This window comes from Trichosurus vulpecula, chromosome 8 (genome assembly GCF_011100635.1).
Source record: "Trichosurus vulpecula isolate mTriVul1 chromosome 8, mTriVul1.pri, whole genome shotgun sequence".
NCBI lineage: Eukaryota > Metazoa > Chordata > Mammalia > Diprotodontia > Phalangeridae > Trichosurus > Trichosurus vulpecula.
The window spans coordinates 148548970-148561477 of NC_050580.1; positions in this window are offsets into that span (position 1 = coordinate 148548970).

Genomic DNA, 12508 nt, shown 5'->3' on the forward strand with positions numbered 1-12508 from the left:
GAAGGTTTCTATCTCATCTCCATTACAGATGTTTGTTCTTGTTTTTAGATAGATACCACTTATCATTTTAGGAAAGGCTCCACTTATTTCTATGACTTAAAACATTTTTTAAAATTTTTTTAAGAAGATAAACTTGTGTCTCCTATGACTGTAGCTGTAAAGTATAGCTGTAAGGTTCCAGATATTATCTTTCTACCTCTCCTTCAGTTGTGGTCCTAGACTCTCCAGTGAAGTAAGGCTACCTTCCTTTTTGGTCCCTCCACCCACCCAAACCCAGACCTCACTATTTCTGACCTCTGAACCTTTGCTTATGTGCGTACACTGCCTTGGAAATGTTTCTTTCCTCCACTTTGGGGCTCTTTTTTGGGATGTATTTGATTTATTGAAATATCTTCTTTCTCTTCCTCCTCTTCACCCTCCTCCTCTTCCTCCTCCTCCCCCCCTTTCTCCTCTCTCTCCTCCTCTTTCTCTTACTTCTCCTTCTTTCTGTCTCCTCCTTTTCTTCATCCTTCATTTTCTCCTTCCTCTCTTCCTCCTCCTCCTTCACTTCCTCCTCTTTCTTCTCCTCTTTTTCCTCCTCCTCCTCCTCTTCCTCCTTCTCTTCCAGGATCTCGTTCTCTCTTCGACACACTTGTCTGATTATTTCAGCCCTCGATGATATTTCCTGGCTCAGAATTCCCACAGCACCTACAGTTTGGATGTTGCGATCTAGAGTTTAATCATATTTTATCTTGTCCTGTTTCTTAATTTTTTCAAGTGTATTAGTCCACACAGATAGGTTGTAGGAGAGCAGAAACCATGCCTTATCCTTCTTCAGTGTTTCTAAAAGAACCACTTTGTAAAGGATGAGGCTCAGTAGGAACTCAACTCATGTTTTTGATTGATTACTAATAATAGCTCCCATTTAGATGGCATTTTAAGGTTTATTACAAACTGGTAAGGAGGACAATAATAATGACATTTTAAAAGCGTTTTAAGGTTGGCCAAGTAATTTAGATAATAATAATAATGACTAGCATATTGCTTACTCTATAGTGCTCATAGTGAGTATCTCATAGTGCTTACTCTATGCCAGGCACTGTTGATCATTACAACAAACATGTGAGGTAGGTGCTATTTTTCTCCCCATTTTACAGGTGAGGAAACCCAGGATCACACAGCTAGTAAGTACCAGAGGCCAAATCTGAACTCTCATTTTCCTGACTCCAGGCCCAGCACTCTATCCACTGTGCCACCTAGAGATCCTCCTAAGAGCCCTGGGAGGTAGGTTGCTATTTTGATTCCAATTTTACTGATAGGGAAACTGAGGCTGAATGAGATTTACTAGGTCCACACAACTAGTAAGCATCTGAGACAGGATTTGAACCCAGGTCTTACTGACTACCATTCTGGCCGCTGTGCTAGCTTTCTGACATGATAATATTAAGCTTCTCTCTCCCCACCCCCCACCCCATTTCATAGATTAAAAAACAAAAGCAGAGGGTTGGAAAGATGAAATGACCTGCCTGGAGTCACACTGTTTTAGAAGCGTTTGAGTTAGAATTAAAAACCAGTCTCTCTTGATTCCAGGCGTACTGGTCTGTCCAACACAGGACTCACCAAACGAAACTTTCTATTCCTACAGTACTAGAGGGGGAGGTTGCTAGATCAGGGGTGGGGACCCTGCGGCCTCGAGGCCACATGTGGCCCTCTAGGTCCTCAGGTGCAGCCTTTTGACTGAGTCCAAGTTTTGCAGAACAAATTTGGATTCAAAGGTCCGCACTTGAGGACTACAAGGGCCTTGAGGCAGCAGGTTCCTCCCCTCTGTGCTAGACCATTTTAAGAGGTAGTACCCCAGAAAGAATCTCTGACTCTCGATGCAGGCTACCCCTTCTTCATCCCTTTACTGGCCTCAGATGCCCTGCAATAAGGCCCGTTTCCGTTGCCCGGAGCCACACAGACACTGCTGGGAACAGGCTGTCCCCTCATCTACAGAGTCGTTTCCCACGCTTCGCTTCTGCCCACCCTGGGCAGCTCAGCCTTCTTCCTTGGCCTGCTTGCTGTGATAAATTAATCCTGCTGCCCTGCATGGTTTGCCAACTCGCCTTGGTTCACACGTTAGGGCAGTCACCAAATGGTGGGGTTCTGACCACGATTACCAGCAGATGCATCCTGGACAGGAGAAGAGAGACCAGCGTTTCAAGAATAGCTGATTTGGCAAACATTAAAACACCTGCCCCTCCTGGCCCCACAGCTGTAGTCTAGGAAATGTCAAATTCACACCCAATCTCTGGCAGTTCCTCATCCCATTCCAACATCCTCTTCTGCTACTAATGGAATCATAGACCTCAAGCGAGAAGGGGTCTCAAGAAATCATCTGGCCCGGCCCCCTGTCTTCAGGCAGGTAAAGTTTTGTTATCCTCATTTTATAGATAACACAACTAAGGCAAAGTGACTTGTCTAAGGTCACACAACTACCTCCCCCCTTCCACCTAGATACATGCTGTCCATTCTTCATATTCTAGCCTAATTCCCAGGTCCCCAGAGAGGCCTTCCCAGTCTATCCTAACCCACCAGAATGCGTCTCTCCTCTGAACTCGTAGCATTAATTGTCTGCCTCATTTATTTGGCTATTAATCATCTACCATTTACTGTTGTTTTATGTTGTGATCTAGCTCACGATCTCCCTGATCATACCTTAGTCTTCTTCTCTGCCTCCCACATCACCTCCCATGGTGCCCTCCATATAGCAGGCATTCAAGAAATATTTGTAGATCGGTTCATTTCCGTCTCTCCCATATCCCTCCACTCCAAAGAACCAAACAGAAAAGTTAACCTTTCTAATGCTGTATGAGGTAGCCGGTGGCTCAGTGGATAGAGCACTATAGCTGGAGTCAGGAAGACCCAAGTTCAAATCCAGCCTCAGACATTTCCTAGCTGTGTGACCCTGGGCAAGTTGCCTAAGCTGATTGCCTGACAAAAGGATCCACTGGAGAAGGAAATGACAAACCACCGTAGTATCTTTGCCAAGAAAACCCCATGGACAGTTGGTCTACAGGGTCACAGAGAGTCAGACACGACTGAACAATGACAGTGTTGTAAACCCTAGAAATTTCTGGAAAAAGACATTTGTATGCCCTAAACGAGGTTTAAAAATTGCTTTTCTTTCTCCATCCCTGCCCTTGCATTTTAAAAATGTGCTGCCCCTTGAGTGATAATGTACACTGGAGGCTTTGACTTTAAACTGTAACATGAGCAGCTTGACCTGTCTCAAAAATAAGTACCTACATGCTGTGGAGAGCAGAATTTTCTGGCATTAAAATTTGTATATTTAGAAAAACTCATACAATGCAATGAAAAGTCACTTCTTAAACATTTTTTAAGTGTCAGGCACTATACTAAGAACAGGGGACATAAAAATAAGACAAGCTCTGCCCTCAAGGGGCTTGCGTTCTGATAAGGGGAGACAACATATACACGGAAGTAGTGACCAGGGGAGTGTGTCTTGGTCTGGGAAGCCATGGGGATGACGAATGCAACCAAAAGGCCTTCAATTGTTGGATCTTTCTAGAAGCAATGGTAGTATTGATTTGACAGTTTCCAAAGAGAAAGTTTAGAAACGGGTCAGGATGACCATCAATTGACCAAACTGATTGAGTCTGGAGTAGTCTAAATATATGGAGGTCTCAACAACTAGGACATCATAGAGCTGGGCTATCCCAGGTCAAATTAAAGCATTCCTCATTTCCTTCTTCTGAATGTTGGGCCCTGGATAAGATCTTATATTGTCTAGCCCCAATTTCAGTTCTGATACACATATGTTCACCACTGCTGACTTCCTAATATACTTGATTTCCCAATATATCTTCTCTAATATACCACTATACCATTTCAACTTCAATTCTTAACATCAAATAATATAGGCATTATAGATGCATGTGCTGCTGAACTAGCCAGTTATTTATAATTGCATTCTAATTTTAGGAGACAGTATGGCATCTCAGTGGCTAAGTAACAGATGGGAAATATAAGTCAGTGATGCGTGATGTGTGAACTAGGGACAGTCACTTAACTTCTCTGCCTAATTCTTCCTAGTGGAAAGAACCTCTGGATTGACAGTTAAAGAACCAGGATTTAAAGCCCAATTCTAACCTGTGATTTTGAGAGAATGACTTCACTTTTCTGGGCCTCAGTTGTCTCATTTGTAAAATGAAGAGATTAGACTCAACCAAGGTGGTGCTGGAGACATGTTATATTGCTGAGAGCTGATTCTTAAATTTTCATTGTGAAAACTCAGCTTTTATATCTTGGAAATCAGCAAATGCTACAAAATCAGGGCTTGATCTATTGTCTTATTGATTGTCTAGATATAAGATGGAGCAAATGTTAATAATGCAGATTAAGCTTTAAAGTGTGTCATGTATACATTTTCCACCTAGGGAGCCGGTTGTTAAACATTTTCCAGCACACCTCTGCCTATAAAGAACCTTCCAACTCTAAATCTATAATTATAATTCTGGCCTTTTAGGAACTTTTACTTTTGTAAATCTTTTTTTAAAAGAACTTTTTTTATTCTGAACTTAAACAGCAAATAAAATATTCTACATAGTAAGCAGATCAGAATAAAGAAAATAGTGTATGAAACTGTGAATCTCTATTATGCATAGATTGCTTTTCTTTTTAGTAATACAATAAATGCAACGTAATTTTCAAAGCTGTCTTGTCTGTGATTCTTTCTGGCCTTCCTTCTGTTCTCTTCTGTGCATTTCTAAAAGAGAGACGCATTCTGGTGGGTTAGAATAGACTGGGAAGGCCTCTCCGGGGACCTGGGACTTGGGCTAGAATATGAAGAATGGGTAGCATGTATCTAGGTGGAAGGGCGAAGTAGTTGTGTGACCTGAGACAAGTCACGTTGCCTTAGTTGTGTTATCTATAAAATGGGCATGATATGACACAAAATGTCAATGACATTTCTGAAAGGTGCTTCAATTACTCTCTTCTCTTTCTTTTTCTTCCTTTTTTTTCTATCCCTATATCCTTCTCCCTCCCACTTCCTCCAACTGAAGAAAAAAAAGTAAAAGAACATCCTGGATTGTGAATCTCAATGGACTCTTGTTCCTGTACTTCTCCTAGTCGCCTGGAAGAAAGACAACATACTTTATCTATCACCATGATGATTGTTACTGAATGCCATGATTAATAATGACTATTAGTACTCATGAAATCTCAGCTAAGGCATGTTAATACATGTTACATTTGGCTAATGATGATTCATATTTGCTTATCTTAATTTCATTTGATGGCCACTTATTAAATTTCATCATTCTTGCTAAGAAGTATGAGTTTCACTAAGCTCTAAGGCATTCGACACCAAGATAATGAATATAGGAATGATGGTGGTGATAAAATGAGGAGCATTATTCCTTGGATTTTAGGTAGTGCCTTTTGTCTGATGTCTCAGAATTACTGAATATTATCTTTCTCTAGCCTCATAATTCAAAAATATAGGCAGGGGTGTGCTGGAGCCAGCACTGATTGGCTTGAGTTTGTTGTTAGATTTTCAATGTGAGCATTTATACATTGGAAATCAGCAAAAGCTATAAATCAAGCCTTGATTTGTTGTTTTGTTGATTTTCTAGACTTAAGAAAATATTAACAATACAGATTAAACTTAAAATTGTATGTGCCTGTAATTTTTTCCCTAAGAGCCCTGTAGTTAAACATTTACCAGTACACCCTTGTAGTATTCTATAAATATTGCTTGAGTGCAACAGGAGTGTAGCAAAAGGCTCAGGGAAAAAAATTTATCACCAGACTGGAGAACTGGTGACTGGAGACTAATAATAATAATGATAACTGAGGTTTGCAAATTGCTTTACATCCATTATCTCATTTGATTCTCACAACAGCCCTGAGTACAAGGATCTGCTACTGCCTCCTTGTGTGTGCTCCAACCAATGCAGGTCACAACCCCACTAATAAGTTAATAGACTGTTCTCAAGAATTTCTATGGCCAAAAATTCATATAGAGTAGAAGGTAGCATTTGAGTTGCCGTTGTTCATCCTCAACTCCGGAAGAGGATCAATGACATCCCAAGGGTGATGCCTTGACTCACTCGTGAACTGGATTTAAGTGAGGCAAAGCTTCAGCAAAGTCATCAACCTCAATCTCTCCTCCAGTCATTGAAGTCAAGTGGCAAGGCAAAAGTCAAGAGGACAGGAGGTGGCCCAGGGTGCAGCAGATGACCTTAGTCTTTCTAAATTAGGTCTTTTTTAAGGCTCAGTTTGTTTGAGGCAACACCCATTCAGTGACTAAGAGCGAGGTAAGAATTGAGACAAAAGATGGCCCAATTTATCACCACAAAACTAACCATTTGGGAAGGGAAGACCCTTAGAATTTCTGGCAGGAACAGAAAACAATTATTATTTACACTCATTCTAAGCTGTCAAACTCTAAACCGTGAGTTCCTGGGGCTTGGGCTGAGGGCTATCATTGGCCATTCATTGAGAGCCAGAGTGATTTGGGTTTAAAGCTGTGCTTTGATGGAAACTAAAGAATCTGTCTATAGCCAATTGGTGACTGGCCAATTCAAACTGACCTAAGTTGGCCCTCAGATGACAAGCATACAGTTCATCACCAGGCCCTGGAATCAAAACTATAAATTTTGGTGCTTAGCACAAGGTTCATGAAAAATAAATTCAGTTGGGAACAAGAGAGTACCTAGTGCAGAAGGACCTGTGGAGGGAGAGAACCCAGAATATCACCCTGGGTGGGAGGAGACAAAAACACTGGGACGATCAATCAACAAGCATTTATTAAGTTCCTACTATGTGCCAGGCACTGTGCTAAGAGCTGGAACACCACAAGTTTGCTGCTGAGGGGAATAGGTTAGGAGTACTTACTTAGGCTATGTCTATAGAGAAGAAGAACATCGTATTTTAACTAATTATTTTTTGCTAACCGGCTGCTAAACTTAATTGTTTCTCTCTTTTTTTTTTCCTTAACAATTATTTCACTATTTAATATTTTAGTTTTCTGCATTGATTTCCACAAGATTTTGAGTTACAAATTTTCTCCCCATTTCTACCCTCCCCTCCACTTCAAGATGGCATATATTCTGATTGCCCCATTCCCCACTTAGCCCTCCCTTCTGTCACCTCACTTCCCCCCCATCTCCTTTCCCCTTACCTTGTTGTAGGGCAGGATAGATTTCTATGCCCTATTCCCTATATATCTTATTTCTCAGTTGCATGCAAAAACAACTTTTTTTTTTGAACATCTGCTTTTAAAACTTTGAGTTCCAAATTCTCTCCCCTCTTCCCTTCCCACCCACCCTCCCTAAGAAGTCAAGCAATTCAACATAGGCCACACATGTATCATTATGTAAAACCCTTCCACAATACTCATGTTGTGAAAGACTAACTATATTTCCCTTCATCCTATCCTGTCCCCCTTTATTCAATTTTCTCCCTTGACCCTGTCTCTTTTCAAAAGTGTTTGCTTTTGATTACCTCCTCCGCAATCTGCCTTCCCTGCTATCATCTCCCCTTTTTTAATGCCCTTCCTACTTCTTTCCTGTGGGGTAAGATACCCAATTGAGTGTGTATGTTGTTCCTTCCTCAAGTCAAATCCAATGACAGCAAGATTCACTCATTCCCCCTCACCTGACTTCTCTTCTCTTCCTATAGAACTGCTTTTTCTTGCCACTTTTATGTGAAATAATCTATCCCATTCTATCTCTCCCTTTCTCCCTCTCCCAGTATATTCCTCTCTCATCCCTTAATTTGATTTTATTTTTTTAGACATCATCCCTTCATATTCAACTCATCCTGTGCCCTCTGTCTATATATACATATATGTATATTCCCTTCAACTACCCTAATACTGAGAAAGGTCTCATGAATTACACACATTATCTTTCCATGTAGGAATATAAACAAAACAGTTCAACTTTAGTAAGTCCGTTATGATTTCTCTTTCTTGCTTACTTTTTCATGCTTCTCTTGATTCTTGTGTTTGAAAGTCAAATTTTCTATTCAGTTCTGGTCTTTTCACTGAGAAAGCTTGAAAGTCCTCTATTTTATTGAAAATCCATATTTTGCCTTGGAGCATTATACTCAGTTTTGCTGGGCAGGTGATTCTTGGTTTTAATCCTAGCTCCATTGACCTCCAGAATATCATATTCCAAACCCTTCAATCCCTTAATCTAGAAGCTGCTAGGTCTTGTGTTATCCTGATTGTATTTCCACAGTACTCAAATTGTTTCCTTCTGGCTGCTTGCAGTATTTTCTCCTTGATCTGGGAGCTCTGGAATTTCACAACAATATTCCTAGGAGTTTTCTTTTTGGGATCTTTTTCAAGAGGCAATCTGTGGATTCTTTCAATTTCTATTTTACCCTCTGGCTCTAGAATATCAGGGAAGTTTTCTTTGATAATTTCTTGACAGATGATGTCTAGGCTCTTTTTTTGATCATGGCTTTCAGGTAGTCCAATAATTTTTAAATTATCTCTCCTGGATCTATTTTCCAGGTCAGCAGTTTTTCCAATGAAATATTTCACATGGTCTTCCATTTTTTCATTCCTTTGGTTCTGTTTTATAATATCTCAATTTCTCATAAAGTCACTAGTTTCCATTTGCTCCAATCTAATTTTTAAGGTGGTATTTTCTTCAGTGGTCTTTTGGACCTCCTTTTCCATTTGGCTAATTCTGCCTTTTAAGGCATTCTTCTCCTCATTGGCTTTTTGGAGCTCTTTTGCCATTTGGGTTAGTATATTTTTTAAGGTATTACTTTCTTCAGTATTTTTTGGGTCTCCTTTAGCAAGTTGTTGACTTGTTTTTCATGGTTTTCTTGCATCACTCTCATTTCTCTTCCCAATTTTTCCTCTACTTCTTTTACTTGCTTTTCCAAATCCTTTTTGAGCTCCTACATGGCCTCAGAGCAATTCATATTTTTCTTGGAGGCTTTTGATGTAAGCTCTTTGACTTTGTTGATTTCCTCTGGCTGTATGTTTTGATTTTGCTTGTCACCAAAAAAAAAGATTCTAGAGTCTGAGTCTGAGTCTGAGTCTGAGTCTGCATCCTTTTTCGCTGCCTGGCCATGTTCCCAGTCAACTTCTTGACCTTTGAGCTTTTTGTCAGGGTATGACTGCTTGTAGAGTAGAGAGTGCTTTGTCCCAAGTTTTAGTGGCTATGCTGCTGTTTTCAGAGCTACTTCTACTCCACTGTCACCACAAGTTTTGCCACAGCAGTGCTCCTCCTCCCCTAAGAACCACCAACCAGAATTGTGACCCAGATCCAAGCAGGGCAAAGCAAGCCCTACACTCCCACTCTGGTCTGCCGCTTGATTCCTCCCACTGTGTGAGCCAGGGATTCCGGAAGCAGCTGATGCTGGAGCTCCACCTCCGCACCACCTCCGCCACCCCCAGGCCTGGTGGCCAACTGCTCTAGCAGTTTACCCACTAACCTGCTCTGTGGTCTTTGGCATTTGTTGGGTTGAGAAGTCTGGTAACTGCCACAGCTCAATGATTCACGGCCTTACAGCCTGCTCCGATTGATTCCTGGTCTGGTCTGTCCTGGTGGGCCCACACTGGGCTGTGCTCCACTCCCAGCACCATGCAATAGACCCTTCCCAGCAACCATCCAGGCCATCCTGGGCTGGAGACCTACTTCCCTCTGCTATTTTGTGGGTTCTGCTGCTCTAGAATTTGTTCAGAGCCATTTTTTACAGGTGTTTGGAAGGATTTGAGGGAGAGCTTAAGCAAGTTCCTGCTTTCCAGCCACCATCTTGGCTCTGCCTCCAATTGTTTCTCTATAGAAGGGGTGTAAATGTCAGTAACTTCTAGATTTCACAGCCCCTGGGCAAATAACCTGTTGTCCCACCCTAGGTATTTACTTGGCTCTGCTAAGCTTGTCTTCTCAGCTTAATGGGACCTACCAGAGTTTGTGCTTCACTGCTACAGCCTTCAAAAACTGAAAGTCAGCTGCATGAAGTGATCAGGCATCACATTAGGACTTTAGTAGAGGGTTTATCATATTTTGGACAATACTTTGGGAGCTAGTATATCATTATAGCAAAATCTCAATTTTGATATCTTATTAAAGGTTATGTAGTACAACCCCACATTCCACAAACTAGGAAACCAAGGTCCAGACTTGTCCGAGGTCACACAGGAAATAAATATTAGAGCCAGGATTTAAATCTAGGTCTTCTGAGACTCCAGATGTACGACTCTTTTCACACCGTACCATGTGTTTTCCTTCACTGAAATGCTTAGGCATTCTAGTTCATGAAATTTTCCAAGAAACAATTTTTGCTTTCACATATTGTCATTGACGTTGAAAAATTAAAATAAAAAATCTGGCTAATGAATGATCTTGAAGACTCCAGGACTGTGATTCTGAATACAATACAAATGTTTATTGTTTAGAATTGTTGATAAAGATGACACAGGTGTCCATGAGAGCGTTATGGGAGTGAGGGATGGGTGTCAATAATACCAAGACAGAATTGATAAATGGTCAAGGGATGTGAAGAAGCAGTTTTCTAAGGAAGAAATCGAAGCCATCCATGGCAGTATGAAAAAATGCTCCAAATCACTAGTTATCAGAGAAATGCACATTAAAGCAGCTCTCAGGTTCCAACTCATATCTTTCAGATTGACAAAGTTGAAAAAGAAGAATGTTGTAGGGGCTAAGGGAAAACAGGCACATTAGTGCACGGTGGGTGGAACTGTGTGAACTAGATTCAGATACTTCAGAAAGCAATTTAAAACCATGCTCTGGAAGTTGTTAAACTGTGTGTATACCCTTTGATCCAGCAATACTCCTACTAGGCCTATACCCCAAGGAAATCAAAGAAAGAGATCAAGCCCCATATGTACAAAAATATTTGTAGCAGTTCTTTTTGTTGTGACAAAGAGCTGGAAACTTACAGGAGCACCTATCAATCGGGGAACGACTGAACAATTATGGTATATGAACATAATGGAATACTATTATGCTATAAGAAATGACAAAGGGGAGAGTTCCAAAGAGACATCTGGAAAAATTTGTATGAACTGAGTCAGAGTTAAGTGAGCAGAACCGGAAAAACAATAAATACAATGATAACAACACTGTAAAAACAAATAATTTCGAAAGACTTAAGAACTCTGATAGGTGCAATGACCAACTATAATTCGAGAATGCTAATGATAAAACTTGTTACTCACCTCCTGACAGAGGAGACAAACTCAGAGTACAGACTGAGAACTAAATTTCCTGGTTACGACCAATGTGGGAATTTGTTTTGTTTGACTGACTATCCATATTTGTTTTTTTTTTTTCAAAGGGGCAGGAGTAGTGGTGGGAAGAACAAATAGATTTTTGTTAATTAAAAAAATTAAAGTAAATTTTAAAAATAACACAGCAAAGGACAAAAGAGCTGGTGGGAGTAGGGTCTGGCATATGGTAAGGGAAGCTGGGTAAGGGGTCAACAGTAAGGAAAAGGGAGAGACAAAGCTATGTACATGCACTATAACCAGAGGGAAAAGTTAAGATCAGAATTTCTAGATTATCAGGCCACATGGAGCAGGAAAATTGTAGACTCAGAATAGATGGATTGGGGTTGACATTCACAAGTCCTAGACGAGCAGGATGACACCGGCAGGATATGGGGTTCAGATGGTGAAATCTAGAATGAAACAGGATGGTTTAGGACATCGCAGACCCAAAGGATTCCCAGAGAAAGAATCTGAGGATAGAGGGGCAGGAACCCAGGCATTAAGAGACTGAGTAATAGTATCAAAACCCAGCCACCAAAAGACGAACAAACAAGGGGAGGACAGGAGCAAGCCTGGCCCTGTTACCGAGGTACAGACCTTAGAGGCCTGACTTGGTTAGCACTTAGCAAGGCTAAGCCACAGATGGGGGAAAGGAAGTGAGTCTGGTCAGAGGAGTGGGGAGGAAAACAGACAGCTCCTAACAGAATATTTAGCTAAGTGTGTATCATCTCCGGTATAATCAGAGTCACAGAATCTTAGACTGAGCAGAGCTCCAGAAGGGATCCACACAAGAGCAAGAATCACCAATACGATATTCCCAACGAGGAACTATCCAACATCTTCTTGAAGACCTCCAGTTAGTCAATCAATCGACAAATGTTTATGAAGTGCTTACTATATACCAGGCATTGTTAAGCACTGGGGATACAAAGAAAGATGGTCTCTTTTCTCAAGCACTATTCATCCCAATGGGAGAGATAACATGCAGACAACTATGTACAAACAAGATATGTGCTGGGTAAACTAGAGATAATCTCAAAGGAAAGGCACTAGCCCTAGGGGTACCTTTTTATAGAAGGTGAGATTTGAGCTGAATCTTGAAGGTAGCCAAGGAATCCAAAAGCCAGAGAGGGAGGAGGAAGAGCATTTCAGACATGGGGAGAGCCTATGGAAAAGATCTGAGCTCTGGGAGAGGCAACAACTTAGCTAATGAGGTAGTCTTTTTGACAGTTCTGTTAGTAAAATTTTCTTCATATTGAGATTCAA